Genomic DNA, 23,224 nt, shown 5'->3' with positions numbered 1-23,224 from the left:
CAAAGATCGCACGGTACCAATCTGGAACTATAAAAAACACCAAACATTAAATTCAGTGCAGTAGCAATCTTATTCAGCCATGTATTAAGCTCTTAATGAGTATTAACAATATGAGCGCAATACAACACAGACGTCGGCAGCGGTATATATAAAGAGCATGGAATGCCTTTTTCACCGGGATAATTATATTGTTTTAGTTGTCTTCATTCCGCTCACTATTACATGACGCAAGCTAGCGTGGTGTGTACAGCTCAATGACTTCGATATTCAGTGCTACTTGATGCACAAGTAGGAAATAAAGTTCGCATGGCAGCAGCTTGGGTTGAAATGCAACTTTCGTTCCCTTACAGTGTATGCGCAAAAATTCCGCTTCGAAGCTCTTTTGAACTTTCAATATTACCACCTCGTCGCTACTGCTTTCCTCTGCACTCTGGCGGAACGCATAATTGGCACCAAAACGTCTGTTTTTTCTTCAGCGCGCAAAGTAAACACCGGCGGGCGTCTGTGCACTTGAAGAATCGCGCGATTCCTATTCACTTGAAATAGTTTCAGCGTGCCACATGGCTAAGCTGTTACCGCCACTCACACTAAGGGCGAACGACATTTTCACCATAGGGTTCTCTTCGCAGAAAGTCGAAAGCTCCGCGCACTGACACTAGACCACTCGGAACGAACATGTTCTTGGAGCGGCGCAGAGACAGAAAAGCAAGAACCGAACGAAAGTCGAAAGGCTGAAAGTATTTTCTGCAGTCTTATTTTGTAATTTTTCCTTTTTTGCACTCAGAAAATTGGAAAGCACAAGATAACACCACAGGCAGCCGCGCAGGCCGTGAGAGATAAAACCGCCAGCGAGACGAGCCACTAGGAAATAAACAAAACGGCATCACGAGACATCGATAGCGGCACAAGGTCGATGGAGTGCAGCGAAAGATTCGTTCGTAATCGATTTGGGCACATACCGCAGCAGCTTGCAAGTCGAGTCCTGTGCGCCTTCTGCTTCTTGAAAACTTTCGCGCCTGCTCCGATAGAGATCGCTGTTCTCAGCGTTTTCAGCGTTTGCACCATTAACCTTTATTTTTGTGTACTTTACTTTTTGGGCGACAGAGTGAAGATGCGCCATTTGCGCCATGCTTTTAAGAGTTAATGCTTACTTTCTGCGTTGGTTTCGTAGCCAATTATCGCAATAGTAGTGCATGATATTTTAAGACGTATGCCACGCTGTAAAACATTTCACCGCCTGGTATATTACACTACAGTCTGGTGCGTGTCAGTGATCATTCCTGCCATTACTCTTTCTATCGATGGTCGATGCCGCGCCTCCAGTCATGGCTGCCTTGAGAAAATAAGGGCGCTATAAGAAACACGTTTGGCCGTTATTGTGGTGCTTAGCGCTGCTAACAGTCAATGATACGCCGAAGAAATCACTGTTGTAACTAAAGAGCTAGTTTTATACATTCGAAGAGCTCTGCTATAACACCGTAGATGCTTCCAGGAAGTGAACATGGTACTCTCTTTCGCTGCTGCCATGTTTAAGCCGGCATTTCTCATAGTGCTTAGTGCCGTCCCGAGGCAGCACTAAGCCCCGTGAGAAATGTCCGCTTAAACATGGTGCTTGTTATGCCTGTAGTAATTATTATGAAAACGATTTCGCACCAAGTAGAATATTTTTGTTAGGTTTTGAAGGTATTTCATTGAGTAAGAAATCCCCTTAAATTGTGGGATTTTATGTAATCGCAAGGCCAATTAACAACGATATAATAATGAACTTCTTATTACTTAGTTTATGGCATATACACCGAGAAGGAAAGTAAAAGACAATAAACTATGTATGTAAAAAAATAAAGGGGAACGTACTATGCGACAAATATTTACAGAATGCGGCACTCTTGCGACAAATACATGTCGACAAAAGGGCGATATTGTGGTCTCTGTGAATACATTAGCATGCTACGAAAGAAGCGCTAATCTTTACACAGAGGCTATATCACGTTCTGTCGTCTTCCACTTCAAAGCCTTGTTTTCCTCTTTCAGTAGCACATCTACATTTCCTGGTATGCATTGCGCGCGATTCGCGCTCAGAAGTGTTTTTTCCCAACCCGCACCCTTTGGAACTTGTCACATGTGGTGCTAATTATGGACACTCTCATATAGATTTCGCATGGTTTATGGGCTTTAATGTCCCAAAGAGGCTCAGGCTAAGGCAGACGCCGTAGTGGAGGACTCCGGAAATTTTGACCATCATGGTTTCTTTAACGTGCACTGACATCTCGCAAAACACGAGCGCCTTGCTTTTCGGCTCTATCGAAAAGCGGTTGCGGGGGCCAAGATACGATCCCGCATCCTAGGGCCCAGTAGTCGAGCGCCTATAACCACTGAGCCACATCGGTGGGGCGCACACTTTCATATAAGGCGCCTTGCATATTACGATGATGCTTAAAGGCTAGTATCTGGAATAGCAGAAGCAACACCATCCATTTTGTCCGGTGGACAAAGTAGTCCTAAATGGCACCGCCTTCTTAAGGCATTTTTGAGAAAATGCACAATAGAAAATGCACAATAGCCGAAAGTCAAACCGGGACCCTACCGCACGTCAGCCCAGTAGCTAACCACCATGCTATGACGATATTTTTCATACATTTATTGCCAGGCTTTAACAGACCTCAATATACATACATCATAATACATCGTAGAAAAAATAACCCCCCAACCTCTATGAGTATGGCTTTCACACAGTAAAATTCTCGAAGCGCCGTAAAAAGCTCTAACCTTGGTAACCAGTCCAGGGCACGTGTTCGAGATTTCAAAACCTCAATAAACCTGTAAATGCGATCAGGAAAGTACATGCGTATCGGGCGAGCGTTAATATCGAAGTGATATCCGGCTTTGCGCAAGCGTCATATAGAATGAAGGCCCACGCGCATAACTAAATCACAGGAAAAAGCATCTTAATTACTTGTAGGCAAATATCTAATTTCATACGAGGTGAACGGTAACCATTCTTAATCGCCCTTTGTAGCATGTCCCAGAAATAAAACTTTTCCCTACAGGTAAACTCCCCAACACTGTTAAACTGGCGACCAATGCTTGCTGCCAGTATATTTGTCCTTTTCAAGCCTTACTTTGCGGTTTTGTGCACTTCATCTTGTCAAGTGCGGTCCTCCTTCGCCGACTGCCCTCTAAACACACTGAAACTTTTTTTTTTTGTCACCAGCGATCGCCAATGCCCTTCCTTATTCTAACACATCGGTGTTTCGCTAGCACATTTCAGAATATCCCAACATGTCACAAAGTCACCCGTTAATAAATATAATTTATTAGCGATGTGCCACTAGCGGTGCGCACACTCCCAGACACCCTTACAGTGAGAGGGGGACAGCTGTTCCGGTATCAGAGGAGATTCCCTCGACTTGCCTGGCAAACTCTACCGGAGATTAACCACATGTAGTGACAAAAGGGGATGGAAATCTGGTGCCCAGCTTTCGGCGGTTCAAGCCAGAGTAAGGGTCGGAGTCAGGATACAGAGGAATTCAAAAAATAGGGCGACTTTTTAAAAGCAGTGCAAAGTATACAACTAATGACGCTCCCATAAACACAGAGACTTTGCAACACTGAACAATGCACAAGAGAATCAAACAATAAAACACCATATTGTTCACCGCGCACTGTCATACACCATCGTCTGGACAGTTACGATGAGGCCGCCATGTAGACGAGCGCCGCACCCTCGCAGATCAGTGGCTTTGCCGAACAGCTGGATGACGACGGGAACCGAGGAGTACCACTTACTAACTCGCAGCATCACTGGCTTTAACACTGGCTATAACACTGGCTGGCTGGCTAGAGCAACGCGACCTCGAAATATAGAACGCGCCGAGTTTGTTACAACCGGCGTGCACATACACGTAACTATAGCTCTTTAATCATCCTCTCTTCCTTCCACCGAGCCGCACGTCTTCATTGGTTAGGCGCGGCAGAACTTTCTAGAGAGGAGCAGCATATTCTTGACTGGGTGAGTCGTCGTCGCAGTAGAGCGGCGAGGAGGGGGTAACGCCGATGCACACAAGGTTACGCGCTCTCCTTGCGCGGAGAAGGAGACGTTCTCCAACATTTTCGGAGTCTAGATGATGCCACGTGTGCGCTTCTTTCACGCCGCGCTGAATCAATTGAAATGAGCGCCGATTTAATGACGAATGCGCTGCCTCTTTTTTCGTCGTCTAAGAACACATGTTTTTCTTTGTACTACGGAGATATCTCGTGCAATGCTTTATGTCACAGAGGATCCTTCAGCGTCACGTGCTCTCAGCGGAGCAGCGGCGGCAATATTTCACTTCCAGTATGCCTTTTGCACACTCAAACCCTCAAATAAGCATTGCTGTTTATATGCAGCTATCGATGAAGTGTTCAGCGGGGGGCGAGGGATTTCAATATATGCTGGAGACATGCTTGCTATGTTCCTCGATAAACGCTACTTTATTCTTTGCCCTTTCGCTTTGCAGGCTCTTCTTCCGCTACAGATGTGCACGTGCAACATAACGTCGCAGGAGTTACAGCGAATGTTGTTTGTAAATAACACCTATGCTCATGGGAGCCCATGCTTGCAGAGATTCATCATAAAAAATGTGCTTTCAATAATATTCAGTTTATTAAAATTTGAAAAAGCTTTCTTGTTTTTAAATAATGATCCCATTTAGCTCGGGCATCACACACGTATATCAAAATCAGCCTTCGCAACCTTCCATCCTGAAGGTACAGGAGCACATCCAACTCCTACAATACCGGACCTATTCACAGCTGCAATATCTCCTAAATACATTCCACATGCGATATACAGGAGTGACAGGAGCCTGCTAAAGAGGACGAATGACCTATATTCATATCCTGTGCGTCCCTCTAGGAGTCCTGCACGCTTATTATTTTGGGTCCTTTATGGCCCACATCAACTCCTGCATATTCCCATATAATTTCATAAAGGGCCTATTAAAATTCTAAATAGTTTTTTTTAGCCGCGGTGCTTAGTCCTGTCACATCAAGTCTATACAGGGCTTTATTACGGCAGCACGTACTAGCCAGTACGTAATATGAAAAGCAGTGTAAATATTCCCGACTAGAAGTACGGAGTAGGTCATACTAAATAGGCCCCTGCACTTTGCTGGACCCTAAAATAGAGCCATAATGAGACAGTGACCTCTGAAACACGGAGAAAGGCCAATTCGCTGTGAAGTGTGAGCCCGAAATGCTCGGACTACTTCCGAGAGGCAGAAGGGGAGCGAATATTGCCCCGTTCCCAGTGGGAATAGAGCGCTGGATGTGGCCATTACTCGGGGGCCACAGAGTGCGTGCTCGGGAGCCTAATTACTGCGCTGTTTGCTTAATAGGTGCTCCCGGGAGATTTGAGTTCAGAGTCATTCCTCACGTTCTTGCTTTGCATGTTTTTTTTTTTATATATATATATTTAGCGAAGTGCAGTGTACAACGATAGAAGCACAAAAAAGTTTGAAACTATCGCTTTATTTCTTTAAATAATCACAAGTCAGAAATTTTAATGGAGTCGTAATCTTCGTTGGGACCCTTTACAAAACGCAGCAGCACTCACCTGATGAGGAGACAGCTTCACAATTATTTTTACTTGTCTTTGCAAAGTAGCAGTTCCGTTGCTAAAAGACACTGGAAAACTTTCCAAGGACATCTGAAATTCTGGCGTTTAGACTGAAGCTATTAGAAAATCTAAAATTTGCTTTATTTCTATGTGTTTAAATATGTCTCAAGAGAAAGTGCTGTTTTTATTTTTAATTCTCCCTTTAAGTGTGGCTTGCCGCATTTAGTCGCGTTGGAAAACGCCCATCGCTTATAATTTCTAGGCACAGCAATGAATTATAAACGTGTACCAATTGTGGTCTTTGTTTCATATTGGATCGTTTTTATATCTTTAAGCTTACTCTTTTGTGTTATTTGTGTTGTTTACTGCTAAGATGTAAAAGCTATAAAACCGAAATTCAACAAGGTTGACGACTAGGCAAGTTGGTAAGGGTTCATATTTAACCAGCCAAAGGACGAGACACAGGAAAGAATTTTCTTTTTGATCTTCTCAATTTCCTGCCATTCTACCGGTTGGGTTGTGCGCGTGCGTTTCGGAAGGAGTCTTCGTTGTTTTCTTCCGTTCAATAAACATTCAGTTGCTAGTCCAGCCTTGTCCTGTCCTCTTCTTTCCTGTGTCTCGTCCTTTGGCTGGCTAAATATAAAACCGAAATTTTTTATACAGCTCTATTACGGATGTTTTCTTCAAAGAAGCAGAGTACTATTTTCGAAGCTAAATTAGTGAAAAGAAAAACAAGCCTGCAAAAGAGATAGACATGACCACGTCACAAATATAGGATGGAAAAAAAAATTAGTGAAGTAGTGTCATTCGGGAAATGAGGGTATAATGATCGAAAGAAGGCAACATATTATAATTCCTTTTATCTCTTCCCACTCTCCACTTAATGACACTCTGTGAGCGCCAATCTAATTTTCAAATTTTATAAAATTTTGATGCTGCCATAAATACGGTATAATAATTGCCTAAAACAAAGCGCCCTTCAACATGGAATATCAGCGAAAGTAATTTTTATTTTAAGGTGCAGCTAGGTAAATAAGTTCTTTTTTACTCTTAGATAAATGACCTGCACATTAGAGAAGCTATTTTTTTTTATAGGTGTATTAATATGGATCCTGTTCTGTATGCGTGTGGCCGCGAAAAATTTTTGAATCTTGTCGGACAGTGATTTAATCTTACGTTAGTAGCAAAGAAACTTTTGGACAGTAATAAAGCATAACACCACAACAAAAGGTTGTTAATACTACAACAGCAAAATGCTAAGTTGCAACAAACCCTCATTGGAAAACATTATTTTGCAGCCAAAAGCCCCTCATGACTGTGCAAAAAGAAATAAAATCTACGACATTGGAAAAAATAACGAAGCAAATAAACTAATAGAATGGATTGGAACCCAGTGTTATGATACCAAACACCGGTTTGCTACAGAGTTTTGGGATAGTGAACGTGGCCAACTTGTATTATATATATATAAAACATTTAATTTGATCAGAAGAAAGTTTGAGCTCAGTATGGCGCTTAATAAAGCATCGGCACAGCTGGGAAATTCAAGACGCAATTTCCGCAGTAATCCCGGTGACAGTATAAGGCTAGTGGTGAACTGCTTTGTCCTGTTTTGAGGAGTCTAAATTCAATCACGTCCAGCCGAAAAGAATAAATACTTTGATGCCCATAGTAATCATTGGTAACTCTCGCTGTACCCGAGCGTGCACTGAAGGTACTACCAGCCAATTTGTACGGGAGATGACAAAACCTTATTTCAGGACAAGAAAGGAGTGAGAAGAAAAACTTGTATAAATCGGTGAAAAAGTATCAGCGCCGCATGTTAAAAAACTAGCGCATTCCAGCGCTCTGAACCGCTTTCTAAATCACTCGGCACTGAAAACTTTTCAGAATGAAATTCTGTTCTGGTGCATTTATTGTTAAGACTGTGTTTTGCAAGCTCCCAATTTGAAACAACCTATACACGAGACTCTTGCCTTTCTTTTAATTGCGTGGCGTCTGAGCGCAATGGCCGTTAGCGGAGTCTTGACATGTTCAAAATAATTTCATTAGATTAATACAGAGAAGCTAAAGAAGCTGAAAACCAATCAAGCATAACTAAGCTTACCGAAAATAAACAAAACAAGTACTTAAATTTAACCTTCTGAAAAGTATTACTTTACTTTAGCTTTAGGATACCCCAAGAATTAAGTGAGAATAAAGACAATCTGACCTCCTCAATGTATGAGCTACCACGAATTTTAAGCAGCGGCCTCCTGGAATCAGTTTATGCGTTTGCAAGACAAATTAACCGTTTTTTTTTTTTTAATACACGGCTCCGCTCTCTGACAAATGCAGCGTATGCTCTTCGCCACATCATATATTTGACAGAAGATTCTGGAGCTATTAATCATTTTCCAAAGCTGTAAAAATTGGATTTGATTCTCTGGAATGCTGTGCTGCATATCACGACAGGATATTTTGTATAGTGGGTGGGCGCGTTAATGAGGCCCTTCTCTTGTTTTTTTTTTTTCTGGTAGTTTACTTGCCTCGCCGTGTTTAAAACTAAGGGCAACTTTAATACACTCATTAAAAGCTGCGATCTGGAACGTGCCTTTAATCACTTCATTTGAGAAAGAGGATTCAGACTAATACGATATTTTACAAGAAAGGAGAGCTGAAAAACACAAAACAGCTGAAATCATATAGTCCGGTATGAATTATTTGCTTTCACAAGTGACACGCCGCTGTATGCATGTCCTATTGCCTAGAAAGTGAGTGTATCACATTACCACTCCCTCCCCCTCCAATAAATTAAAATAAACCAAAAGTGTTTTAATCTGCGCATACATCTTCCGACTATTTGCGATAATGAAATTCTCAAAAACGAGGGATTGTGTTGCTGATTACACTTGTCTTTTTTGGGAAACATATTTCCCAAGAGCAAAGCAGTAGTAGGTGATCATTTTACAAACCGTTCGTTTTGTTGTCAATGTGGTACCACCGGTATTTAGGCGCTTAAGGTCGAATTTTGCAGCAAGTGAAACACTTTTTTTTCCCCGTTTTTAGAGTAATTAAACCGCCCGAAGAAAACCGGAATGCGCAGAAAACCACAAAAAAAGACCAAGGGTGGCCAAGCCTTTTATTTTGATTGACTGGCTTCTAAAGGATACTTGTCAGCTCACTTTTATTTCTCATCCCATTAGGTGATGAATGCTGGTTCAGAGGAAAGCAAATAGATAGTTCAAATTATCAGCACTGAGGCCTGTGAAGACAACCGTTGCTGAAAACGTCCGTGATTCATAAACAACGGGCACCGATACTATCGGGCTAATCTGCATATGCGGTTGTTTTTTCGAAGTGTCATCCGCAGTAGAGATAAGTTCAGAGCATCGTGGCTCGCATTGTTCATATGCGTTTGGCGGAGGACATTTGCTTCTGTACCACAATTTCGACCCAACCTAATTTAATACGGAGTGCATTAATTGCGGGGAATTATTGGCCACTGTAAATTATTGTTTTTCTAATTCCCAGCTGAAAGTTCAATAAAGGCATTTACGGCTCTTCAACCTAGCTCAGGGGTAAACTATGTTTTCTAACTTCGAAGCGGAGGTACAAATTCCTGGGGATAGGCACGCCAGAATATATTATCGCTGCATAGCTATGCTGTGTTATCACCTGACGCCTAAAGTGGAAGTGGGGATACCATGAACTTCCTTCTAAATAATAACACTATTTGGACTGAGGCAGTGGGCGACAACTGCTCAGAAGGCATGCAAACTGAACTACAGGCTGCTATCAACAGCCTCGAACTCTCCCTCGTTAGCCTCTCGAGCTTTTACCAACCAGGTGAGTTTATTGCAATAAGAGGCCTATGCCACCAGTATCAGATCTTTCTGTTTCCATCAGGAACATGTTTACATCTGTGAGGCCCTATCCGGTTTCTTGTGGTCCGTGAACTAAAGGCCACCTGGAAGAAGAGTCTTCATCTGACTAACGCATGTGAAATACGGTGGGGCCAACCAGACAGCTTGTTTTACACTCACTCGAGCTGCGGCCGTCAACAAACTTAACTATGGAGCACAGGTGTACAACTTTACCAAGAGTGATGAAGCGGCTATTTCAGATTATTTCAGTCCTCTTTGATCAAAGCAGGGACGCCTCGGTTACCAAACATGGTAAACACGAAGATGCCATCGCCTTCAATCAACTTCTTTCTCTCGGCCCTCAAAGCACTACGAAGGACTTTGCTAAGCCTATGGTAGACAAAGTGGCCTTATACGAGCAGTGTGAGGCGTGGTTTCTCCCTCTGCTTAGTAGATTTCTTTTAACTTGATTGCGTCTTGTGGCCTTAAACGCCACAAATCAAACCTTATGTCTTGGTGTTGAACTATTACCTCACGAACGTTTTTTTCTTTAATTCCACGTGCCCTAACTACGTCCTCATGCCTTCCTCCAATAATAAAAGTTAATTTATACATTCCAAATATTCCTTGATTCTAATCTTATGCTTTCTGAAGAATTGATTTTATACTGGTACGTTATAGCCCTTCCAATAATATTTTGTTTGGACATCGACGGCGCTTAATAAGCAATTTTTTCGCAGTGTAATGTTTTCTACCAAGAACGTCTGTATAGATCACAAAGACTATTACTGATAACATCATCAACAGGCAGCAAGACGAACAAAGATGCGTACCTTGGTTTTAGAGAGACGCTCTGGAATGTCCGGGTAGATCTGAACATGCAATAATCTCAGAAATGACAATCCCTGCACAAAGGTATTAATCAACTGCTCTCGCAGTTGCACCAGTAAAGTTTGAGGAGGCCTTTTTTCCAATAATGTAAGAGTTTGAAGAATTAGTCTTGAGCAGTAGCCCCTTTCCCTACGCACCGAGTAACATAGCGTGATATCAACATATGTTTAAAACGTTTTAGTTTTCGGTTATCTTGCAAGAAAGGCACATAAACATTTCTTAGGTATATAGTTTTATTTTATGATAACGCCATAGGCATCAGGGGTACCTGACAGATTTCGTTCACTTCCCCTATAGCATTTCTCTGCGCTTCATTGTTTAATGAATCGCGCATATCGCTATCCCGGCATACCATTCTATTTCCACGCATCCTGCGACTTGCACTAATACGAAGGAATATCTTTCATCGTAAGCTTGCGTTTTATACACAAGACACGGCAAGCAAATGGTCTGGCTCCAGAGCAGTATACATATCTCTTTCAACAAATTGAAAAAAATTACATTCCAAGCTCTTTTCCGTGATAAAATCACGTTCTCGTGGCACTTCTGTCGCTTTTGAACGCAGTGTTATTAAAGTTTCAAAAACGCGCTGCTTTGAAATAGCGCAGTGAAGCATCGGTGTTATTTAATCTCGCAAACTAAACTATCTGCTTAGGGCATTAGTCGGAAAGAACCAATTTTTGAGTCGAAGTAGTTCGTTTTAGTTACTTTGTGGTTTTTTCTGAGACCTGTATCGAACAATATCCCACGAGCGGGCTACATTCTTCATAGGCTCAATGATGCTTCTTGCACTGTATTTCTTGTCGCCAATTGTGCTCTCTTCAGAGACTATTCTCTGAGGTTTCCGATTTAAAGAACGCTAAAATAGATGAAATAGATCACAGCAAAATGCGCACGGGTTTAGAGAATGGGTAAGATTATTTAACCTGAGCCTTGCGAAGGTGCATTAAAAGTACGTTTATGTTTGAAAAGAGAGTAGGCAACTACAAGCACGCTGAACTTTTCTTTCACTTCTTTAGAATAGAAAACTTATTTTAGTAAGATCAGAAGCTTTTAAAAAACAATTTGAATGTCACCTTATATTCTAATGAAGCTTATTGGGAGGCTAATTTGAAATAAATCGTGTTTTTGAAAGCTCGTCCACAGTAGACAAGCTCTAATCGCACTAATTTCTCCAAGTAAGGGTGTTGCCATCAAACATTTCCGGGCTTTCTTCATTGCTTTTCACATTAATTTCCCTACGTATTGTCTACTGCTTGTGAATGTCACGCTGTACCACGAACAGTGTCACCAGCAGTAAGCGAATTCCGGGATTGCGCGCTGGGCAAAAGTGTAAAGACCGTTTCTAGCTTTCTTAGCGACAGGCCTACTTCTCACCATGCTGCCATTTGCAAGTTGTAAATGCGGTGACAATAATATAAGGTAGAAAAGAAATAAATATTTTTCAGCACAATAAAAAAGAAGGATTTATTAAAAATAATAGTTAGTAACTGCCTGCAAAAGGACTCAAACAGCAAAAGAATAGAAACTGCACGCAAACTTTAAAATAGTGATAGTAAAATTTCTAATCGCAGGCAATCTAGAGTAGTTTCGCATTTCAAGAGCTCTATTATTATTCAACATTGGTATACTGCCAACGATTTTCAATTTGGGAAACAGCCTACAGTGATATCAGGTGAGCTTAACTAGGGACTTTCGATAGTTATTACCTGACGCGTTTGGGGTTGCGGTAGATAAGGCTTAGAATTTTCGTCAGATTAAAAAGCAGTATTTATCTTCCGAAAGACGCGTTAGTATGCTTTAACAAAAGTGAGCAGGAGTGCGGTATCTGTAAGTGCAAAACGAATCGCGAACAATGAAACCAACGACAGTCCCGTAATTAACTGCGGAAATTGCAATCTCCCTGACAGGTTCGAGCTTTATAGGATCTCTTGGTAGCCTCTCTGTCTCTATAACAAGGTTGGAGCGGTTAACATTTTCAGCTGTACTCGTATTAACCCAGCTTAGGCTGATGGCCTCATTTGCATGTCGCTAGATACGCATGTGCAAAGGAGGAATATCCTGCAACGTTTACCACTTTAACCACCACGACCAACGAGCGTAGGCAGTAGGTTAATTATGCCGCAACCCTCATAACAAAAACGATATCAATTTGTTATAAGTAAACAACGAAATAGCACAAGTTCATACTGACGAGGTTCACCGCCGTACACTGCTTAACTAACAGCCACCGCAAATGCTGGCAACTCGGAAAAGTTAATGAAAAAACTTTGACGACACAAGTTATAACGGCTGCACATGATAACATTACCGCATGTCCTCATTTTCTGAGTCCTCTTACTACTCTTGTAGTAACATATCGTGAGGCAAACTGCGCCTATACAGAATCCCTTTTTCCTCAGTAAAGAGGTGTTCAAGGGGACCTGAGGGGTAGTATGCCGCGACCCAAAAAGCTTAACATTGATTTCAGCATTTCATGCTCGAACTGTGTTTGTGATAATTGCTGGCCTCGAACCCGGCCACTAGAAAAATTCACACTTTGCTGTCAGAAAGCCAGATTTTTCTATCAAAGGGACTTCCAACGATCTCACCTTATTTATTAAACGGTAACTACCTCTAGACTGTACTACTTTTCTTCGCACACATGGATGAGATTAAGGTGTGAATGACTGGAAGGAAACTTGTATGATATATACTGGCGTTCGTCTGGAACTAATTGCTCCATGGAAATGTGTTTATTTATAGCAAATATGAATCCATTTGTGCTTCATTTTGCTATGGTTATATGCAGCAATGCCATGGTCTAGTGTTTATTTACCTCTTGCTCCTCATAAACTATAAGATAGAGTCATTGGATAGACATTCGAGCAACAAAAACACCTAAACTGTCCGCGATAAACCCAAATTGGCCAAAAGTTAAACTATAAGTCAGTATACGTCCTGCAAACAGCCTTAACCTCTAGATATGTACTTCGTTAAAGTTCTTTGAGCACTGATTAGCCCAGTAATAATTTGTATCGCTCTGTGTTGTGCAGCAATGACAGGAAATTAAAGCACCTGAGAAAGACTAGTCATCTAGTTGGCCGATTGACTTCTCAGCAATTTTTCAAAGTGGCTTACTTATGACAGACATGCCCGGACTCACCCGATGCGCTATATTCATGCTGGCACTAATTTATTACCGCATCTTCTTTAAAAAAAAAACGACTTCTGACTCTGACTGAATTTGTTACGTCATTACTTCTACAGATGACATTGCAATTTTGTCACTTAACTATCCAATGTTTTAATATTTACGCCTGTTTTATAAATCAGTTTGCCTGATGATATATAGGAGTACAGCTGGTACGCGGTTTATCAGTACGGTAGCCCTAGATTTTGGTATAGTTGAGTCTCTGGTCAGGTTGAGTCTCTAGAGCCTGGCGTTGAATTACAAAACCGACGTACAGGATCTACGCCTAAAATGAAGAAAAACTGGATAGTGCATTAGGGCGTAGTCGTTAAGCTTTCAACCAGTGCGCAACAAAGTTGCCCAAGGCATTGTGCTCCTAGACCAGACATTCTTCTAAACGTATTGCTAAGCAAGCGTACCGACCTTGTAAGAACTGCCTAAGGTGGTCTTATAATGAGCGCCACGTTTTGTTTCTAAAAAAGAGCCAAGAGTTTATGCTGCGATATGAACTAGTTTTTACAACTGCGATGTAAGACAGAAAATACAATAAGAATATTGTTCTAGAGTGCATAAACGAAATAAAACAATTGTATACAGTTATTTTAAACTCTAACAAATACATAGAGACAGCATGACTTCGGGACTTGAAACAGTACCCAAATTGAATTTCTTGGCACACAACGCAAACGCAATATCCCCAACCTGAGAGTGGCGCCGAGCAACGTCAGTTTTAATCTTTTGCAATTTAACTGAGCTGTTTAGTTAGGAATAACTGGAGTCAGATTTCCGACATTGTCTGCTTAATTTGCGGCTGCCGCCTGTTTCATTCATTGAGCGGGAAAGCCTGCTACCGAGTCCTGGATTTCCAATACAGTGTGCGGTTCCCAGGAGTGGAAGCGCGCCCAGAGACCGTAAATGCGCGCTCGCCGTATAACCTGGTAAAATTGCTTAGTTCATTTTTGTGCTAGTTAGCCTCGCTGTCCGTGCAAGATAACGCGCCTGCGTAGTTAGCAAGAACTGTAAAGCAAAAAAAAAAAAGATGAAAAAAGAAGGAACAAAATAACTTGAATAGAATATTGCCAGGGAACTAGGCATCCGTGTAATTGATTTTAACGCGCACTTTGCGCAGGACATAGATTAAAAGCCTTTTTCTAGCCGGCTTTGATTACTTGTTTTCCGGGAAACAAAATTACTTTCTTTGTCTATTTTTTGCTTACCGCGGATTCTTTTATTTCTTGCTGACAGTTCGAATTATGAGCGCTGCTGCAAGTATAGCTCTCTGATACGCTAAGAATAAATTACAAGGTTTGTTCGCCACAAACACAAAGTAGCGACCTCAAAGAATACTATGAAGAAAGGTTCAATGTCAGTTCTTTTATTGATACTTTTGCACGGGTAGGCTAAAACATAAGCTAGGCTTTATAAACAGCAAACGATTAAAGACTAGCAATGTCTGGAAAGATCACGCTTTTTGCTTACAGGCGACCCTTAGCCGCTGCCAGCACACTGATGTGATGTTTAGCAAAACGGCTTTTGCTTCGCATTGAACGTTTTGTGTCGTAATAGATTTGAATATTGCTAATACCCCAAGTCATATTGCCAAAGTCCTCAAACATTGCAAGTGGTTTCTATGACTTGAAGGCCAGAGTCATGCGCTTAGGTGGGAAGCGGCGTAAAAATTTATTGGACACACTTAAGTCAGAACATATAGTTCTACGCCTAACGCCAATTTACGATGCATCCAACTGTGAGTTGTTTCAGGCTGACGCTTGTAACATATTTACTATATACTAACTCTACTTGGCGCGCAAAGCGGTAGTTACTCATTCGTTGGAATATTTTGGACGCTTTCCGTACAGGGTGACCAATATATAGCGGGAACCTGGTCCATATACATCTTTCGGTTCGGACAAGGCGACATGCAGGTACCTCGCATACGCAGCCTAAAATGAACATGCTTAACGTTGTTCCGACATCCTGGGAGATAAGAAGTACCTTCAAGTTAACAGAGGTTTCTTCGCGAAAGAGCCTGAACCTCACGCTCTGGAGGTCTAGTTAAGTGTGGTCCGGACTGTACGCCGTGCACCTTCCCTGGATTACCCTGACTACATTCTCTGGGTTAGTAAGGCTAGATATCAAGACGGTGAGTTTCAGCGTTCACTTCTCGCGAAGGTCATACGCGCAGAATATAATGCTGTACTAAAGAAAATTGGAATTTTTTCCGCAAAAGCAATAGTTGAAATCACAACTTTGTTACGCGAGAACGGCGGTGCTTTTCACAGCGTTCTGTGAATTCAAAATTCCGGAAGTGCTCGCTGTTAATGATGATATCTCAGTTTTTCTTAGCTGGAAAAGCACTTAGAAGGGTTGGTAACTGTCGAATATAAAATGAACGGTACACGCGGCAAAGCTGTTGTCACTAAACGATGCAGCCTTTTATATATTTTTTTTTTTTCAGAGAGGCGTAAGTTGTGTGGATACTTATGCTTCTCTAGACTTCCGTAGCTGTTTCTCTGGAAGTGGTTGAATTGTGGCACTTCAAACGTAGAGAAAAAAAAAGGCGAACACCATCGTTGTAACAATCTTAGACGAGATCGTTAAAAAAAAAGAGCAATGCTATCATGCACCGATTGTTACCTCTCTTCTCTGGCGCGCCGCCCACTTGAGGTATCGAACAAAGATTACATCTACGTCATATCTCAACCAACCAGAAACCCACCGCCTATGTAAAATCTGCGCATTACTGTTCTCTGTTCGGCACATACACTCAAACCATCCTCCACTGTGAATAAAAAAAATGAAAAAACAAACTATAAAGCGGCCCTTCTGGTATACTTTAACACCATCCACGTTAATGCCCGTTGAGCTACCGACAAGGAGAAGACGAACTAAATGTAATTCTAAATATATAAGTGCCTTACATGCATGGCTTCAGTGAAAACGAAAGCAGTGAAATAACAAAAAAATTGCAAGTTAGCTGCTATTGATCAAGGCAAATATCTTAGTGTGTTTAGAAACCAATATTTCTCAGTCATGTTCTCCTTTCCTTTCGCTAAGTTTCAGGTGAATCTCAGCTCGCCCTGGATCATCATTAATATCCTTCTGTGAAGATTCTTTGAAGGACCTTTTATAGCCTTGTAAATTAACATGTGTACCGGCTTAGACACGCTTGTTGAAATGTAAGAACAAAATATTGATCATCATGTGAACAATGTAACCGGACTCAAAATTTCACGCTCAGGGTTAAGCAACTGTGTTAGTGATCGAAAGGGCAGAGCAAAGAATATAGCAATTCTTCCATGAGCACACCCCTCACAACGTTCTGCCCATCGCCTCAAAAAGTTTGTACCAGCACTTCCACCCATCATTATCCACCGTTGCATGTGAAACAAACTACCTCTTCTCGTCTAGGTGGACGCACAAACTGCAATGCGACCCATCATCTCCAGTCCTGTCTTCCTTTTGATTTTCTGTGTCATCAACCTTATTAATAAAGGAGTTATTTCTCTTCCCGGGGTTCCCCCTTGTTAGGAGCAGGTGCGTTGCTGACAGCGACAATGTGAAATTGAAAAACGGCCTAAGTAAGAAGAGAGATTGCTTTCAAAGTTGCTTGAAAATTGAGTGCGGTTGACAATGTTCCTAGGGCAAATTAATGACTTTTAACCGTGGCTTCACGAAGTGTAATAATTCTGCCCATGGCGGAACTATCAGTGGTGCATAGAGCCTATGCGTTCGGCTAGAAAGCAAAATTGTATGAATTGTATCTTTGCCCTAGCAGACGCTTTCCTGAAGTAGAGAGAAGGCCTGGAAGTACTTCTGGTTTGCTTTTCCGTCTGTGCTCCGCCCTGCGATGTGGGAGGTTATGTTCGTCGCTTCGGGACGACGCTGGTAGAGTAAGGTACACGAAAACAGAAAAGTTTCATTGAGACCACGGGAGAGTGTGGCCCTTGTGCAATGTGACAGAAAAACACGCTGGCATCGGCGCATCAATATTTCTGCTCGTTCGAGGTGAAAACAAGGTTACGAAAAAAATACGTGCTCATCAAAACATTGTAATAAAGGCGAACAATTTTTATATATGTACTGCACCGATTAGAATACAAGAAGCGTTCAGCCACTCAAGGAAGCGAAATGAGTGAATGCGCTAGGATTGTGATTAAGAAACTTTCTAGGCAAGATACGGGAAATATCAAATGAAATCTTGAACATCAAGTAACTAACTGTTCCACTTTACAATCTCTAGAGTGTAAGTGTCCCTTTAACAGCGGTTTTCAGCGTAAATAACAAACAATGAAAATTATGGCAATATTTATTGCTTGAATCGAGGTTTTAAGCCCAGATACACTATGTGGGTCCACCCGCCCCCTAAAAAAAAAAACGAAGTGAAAGAAAAAAAGCTAGAACTAGCAGTCACCGATGTCTTAAATCACACAACCAAAGGAGCCTCTAAATGTTTTCAAAACTGAGCCCACTTCAGACGCATTACAAAAAAAACTTAATTTTCAGATGATCTTTCAAGAGGTCTTGAGTGAGAAATAGGCGAGGCTGACGTAACGCAGGAAATTCTGCAGTTGTCAAATTCATAAATTAAAAAAGAGAGGGGACATTTTTTCACTAGCCATACTGACCGCATATTTGCTTAAACCGTCGTGACAAAGTAACTTGTTCACTTCGGCTAAGTGAGCCTGCAAGTTAAAAAAATTACAAAAGTATTAAAAAACAAAGATTTCTCTCTTTAAGAGAGTCATCTATGATAACTGCGGCAACCGGCAGTCTGCAACGACAACCTTATATTTCTCTTGAGAACACATTTGACCTCGTCATCTCTAATTAATGTCTGGTTGTGTCAGGGCTCCAATGATTGGTGAGCCACATAGCGATAGGTTATATAAGGCATTACCATGAAATAGCTCCGTGCATGATGCCAGGAAATAGGAGATGGTGAAATTGCACAATTTGCTTCCAGGAGATAATCCCTCAATACTCTGCACAAAGAATAAATGGAGACCATCTACATTGACATATTTCTTGCAGAACCAGTCCGATCAGAGAAAATGGGGCTTTTTAGTGAGGATAGAATACAGGAGACATTCTCGGCCTCTTGTAATTACCTATAAACAAGGAACTATTAGGAAGTCACCAAATTCAAGAAGTTCTCCCTGGAGATCAGTACGCAAGGAAATGTTTTGGTTGGCTTGCTGTAGTACTTGGTTTCTGAAATTTTGTACCAGCCAATCTCCGAGTCATTGCCAGTCGGTTTAAGATATTTTATGATGACCAGCTACGTTATGCATGAATCACAAAAAATCACGACGAGCATTTTCGATAGCAAAACTCACAGAGGCTGTTGCAGCGACTATTTGCTGCCAGGATAATAACCTCAGACAATGAAAGAGAAAAAACTTGAAGAATTTACAAAAAAACTAAGAGTGCTCAGGGCTCACGACGTGGCTATCGCCTTCACCGGTTTCCGGTAGCTTCGGGCTTCGCTCTTAGAGCGATGAGATGCCCTGGTATGTCGACGCAGAGGTTAGGTGGTGATGGATGGATCCCGATGAAAGATAACAAAAACGTCGTCATGCTATGAAGCGTTATACTCCTCGTCTTTAAGATCGAGTGGAACGCCTCATCGGCTGAGGATCGCGAATGCATTGATGTGTGCTTGGACGTTATATTTCTGCTTCTTTTCCGCCCGCTCAGTTCACCAGGAAGAAGGTCATACAAATATCAGCTAGGCACATAGCAGAAAGGGTCTCTGAATGATATGCTGCCCTCAAGAAACATGACAACTTTGTTCCCTCCTCTAAGACAGTGAACATTGTTGTGTTGTCGTGTATGCAACCGCTTTTGTAATGATATTTCTCGCGCTTGATTTCTATCTCTACCACGAAAATAATGTTTGGGTTTAAGCTGCTGGCAACTCGCAATGAACTGAATTTTTCAAAAATAATAGTATTGTAGAAATGCTTATAGCCTTGGAAGCGGCGCCTTGTACTCTCGAAACCTTAACCCTCACAGCGGCAGCAAGCGGTAACAAAAGTAAGAAAAGAAGGAGAGAGTTACGGGTCTTGTAGAAAGAACATAGTTACCTTTTATTTTTTCTGATACTTATGAAGAGGTTTGCAGGGAGTGCGCATTCCTTCTGCTAAGAAGTGTTATAATTCATTTTGTATGTCTCCTTTTCTACCTCTCAAAATCAATCTTTAGCTCAACAGAAAAAAACGCGAACCACACGGCATCTATTATAAGCCCTCGGTACACAATGCAGGGCTATAAAATTTACATTTTTTTGACCCACCTGGCAAAAGAATGAACTGTTAATCAAGAGGAAAGCATGCGGGGAATACCAACCATAAATTAGCAAAAGAACACCAGTTATTGTTCATGGCTGAAGACGTTTTCAGTAAATATTTCTGTTACATCCTTCATTTATTGCTTCCTTCATAGCGGACTCTTGAAGTAAAAAACCGCTTGCACCACTATACTAGGAAGAGCTTATGAAAAAAAAAAAAAAAAAACATTTGGGGGAAGAAAACGGCGATTTTTTAGAGAAGTGCAAAAAAGATGTTTCTAGTATTGCAGCCGATTTTCCTTACAAATGTAAATGAATTCCCTGAAGAAGAAGCTTTCAGGGTCTGTAAAAGATAAAAGCATCTACGCTTCGCGGGCGAGACCAAACGGCCCGCTTTTCATACAGAGAGGAAAGAGTCAGCGAGAACGCAGTCATCAGAGGAAAGACAGGCCATAGTTTAGGTTTCCGTTTGTCTCTAGGGGCCTTGCCGCAGGTGTATTGAGCAAATGGGAGCCGCGTACAATATAGACTTCTATTTGTTTTCTTGAAGAGCCATTTTCCACTGCAGCCTCGCATGAGCTGCTATTCTGTTTCGGGTATATGAGATGTTTGTTTGCTTTATCCATAGTCAGAAAGGAAGGAAGAGATAGGAAAAAAAAAGAATGTAGACTAGTCTCGGCTAAAATTTAGCATAGCGTCGTTTCTCTGACTGATCATCGGATGGCGAAAAACGGGAGCCGCTAAGTCAAAAGAGCGGCCGTAACGAAAGAATGTTTTTTTTTTTTTTTTTTTTTCATTTGGTACGATGTACTTTGAAATATTATTCATTTTAAACTATAGTTTCAAAATAATATACTTGAGACGAAGAGCCTGGATAACAAACAGAAGAAGCTTAATACCGGCAAGGCCTAAGTAGGAATTGTAACAACGCGTAAATGAACAACAATTAGAACATAAGAACTGTACAGTTCGCATAAACTTTTTGACGTAGCTAGGCACAATGAGCAAAATAAACAAGATGCTTTGTTTTCATATATTATAGAGACTTCTGGGAGGATTCGATTTGACCCGAATATTCATATCATATCCAGTGATCAGGACATCTGCGTATTCGAATATTTAACCGGTTTATTGGGTGTTATATGTATTTCGAAATGTTTTGTCCCCCACCGTTTGTAATTACAAAGTGGGATTACTGCACACAGTTCAGATTCTATCATAACTATGTATCGCTTAATTTGATGGTGAAGCATAAATATGAATAGGAGATGTATTAGAAAAAAAAAGTCGATTTCATGTTTTTTTGAATTGTTCAGAACATTAATATATCTCTCACTAAACCCTACAGTATCCGTGCTCTCTGATAGAAGAACATCAGTTTGAAAAACTAAGGTAAAGGTGCGAAAACTCTTCTACGGCAAGCGTACTGGTCTCGTTGTGTTGAAATACCGTCTACTTTCAAAGATTGTCAAGTACCTGCCTGCGCAAACATTTTAGAGGCGCCGTTCTGTGATGTGGCAGCCACCGGAACTATGCACATGTTGCGTGATCGATAAGGAATTAGAGGGTACCTCCGCGTTCCAGTGCATCCTTATCGAACTTTGAGTTAAGGTCAAGCCGAAACATACCTGGAAAATAATGCACGCTTTGTAAAGAGTACAGATGATATCTGTTATGTTGACTAATCGATTGGGGGTGGTTGATAGCGCTATTGATTGGCTGATTGATTAGTGTGTGGTGAATGGTGATTAGTGAATGAAACCACCTTGAGGAAGACGAATAATTCTTCTGTGTCGTTATGAATTATCACTAAGCAAGTGTAAAGGGGGGACACCTTAGTTCGCTGGCCGAGCCAACGTTTCGAAAAGTTTTGCCCAGACGAAGCCAAGTCCACTTGTCGAACAGTTGGCTCGACCTCCGAACTGAGGCGTCGCCCCTTTATCTATGTTCAGTGCTCCTTCATACCATGCAAACCATCTTCTTCCTCTCGTTCTACCTTATCTGTGTCGCTGAATTTCATCACGTGCCATGACCTGAAGCTGCTATAAGTGAGGCAATGTTCTCAGGCATTGCACTAAGTCGTGGAATAGTGCGGGGGCTTCGTTTTGAGGATGTCCCACTTCGTGATGGTACTACGCAACGAACAGGTAGATGTCGTAAGAATATGTCCAAACGGCGGAGTGCATTCTCCGTATGAGCCAGCTAGACAGCTGAAGCGAACGTCGAAAACTGAAAGAAGCGCCGTAAGTTTGCGGAAGACGCTAAGCTGCAACATCAGCAAGCTGCAACGTCAGCAAGCTGCTGATTATCTTGAAGTTTCCTGAAAAACAAATATCCCGTCCTCAAACATCAATTCAATTAAATAATAATATAAAAAAGCGCATGTGATCAAACTAGTATCAAGATATAGAACAAAGAAAACCATGAGCGTGACTGCTATTGCGCCTGCTCTTGACGCAGAACTTAGACGTCACCCTAATTTTGTTCTGATGCGCCGTCTAAATTCCTATCTGATGATTTTTGATGTTCTCCCAAAATGATGTATTATCGGAGGAGATGGATCAAAGCATGTCGAATGATTTGGCAAATGAATTAGCGGACTGGTGCCTGCTATATTTGGCACCAAAAGAAAATTTAAACTGTCGCAGAAATTCTGCCTGGCGACCTCTAACAAACTTCGGATGAACTTAGCCGAATGGGCCCCAAAGGGCCAAACCAAAATAAATCAAAATTTCTTTGCGTGCGCTTCCTGTTAAGATTACAAAATAGGCTGCTGCTCGAAGTCGTTATTTGGCCTTGTGTTGTGTACGAAGACTAATTTATCATTTAATCTGATTTGCGAAACAGCTTTCCGTAAGGATTTGGGAAGCGTCGCTCCACACTAGAGTAATGCAGGAGTGGAGCAGCAGCGCCGCAATTTAGGCAGTATTTGCAACACTTTCAAGATTAATTTAGGCACTGAAAACCTCAGGTTGTCATCTCTCTTAACTAGCGCTACTATGTTCAGAATGCGTGGTCAACTGATCAAAATAATAAAAATTCTTTATGAACTTAATGACCTTTAAGAGCGATTAGGCGAAAACCATTGGGATCAATTCTACTGTTGTGTTTAATTGCCAGAACGCCGCCGATCACATAGTGCTTCTTCCGTGCCAGATTCGAGGTGAGCAGTTCCTCTCGTGGCGATGCCACGCGCTCGTTGCGGCGCTTCGTATTCACAGCTGGCAGGCAGATGTCCTGCGCTATGCGCCTTCCCGGAGATCGGGTTGAAAGCGTCATCTTTGGGCTCCTATGTTACTATGGAGATGGCAGGAACGCTATGCATAGAGAACTAAGGTATGTTTCTGACGTGCCAAGCGGGACGTAGCACTTAAATATGCAATATTTACAGACGAAACTTCAGTTGCATTCGACTAAGGTGACGTGGC

The sequence above is a fragment of the Amblyomma maculatum genome, chromosome 5 (genome assembly GCF_055883805.1).
Source record: "Amblyomma maculatum isolate TAMU_Amacu chromosome 5, ASM5588380v1, whole genome shotgun sequence".
Lineage (NCBI taxonomy): Eukaryota > Metazoa > Arthropoda > Arachnida > Ixodida > Ixodidae > Amblyomma > Amblyomma maculatum.
The sequence above is the reverse complement of the archived record's forward strand: the minus strand, read 5'-3'. Positions refer to the sequence as shown.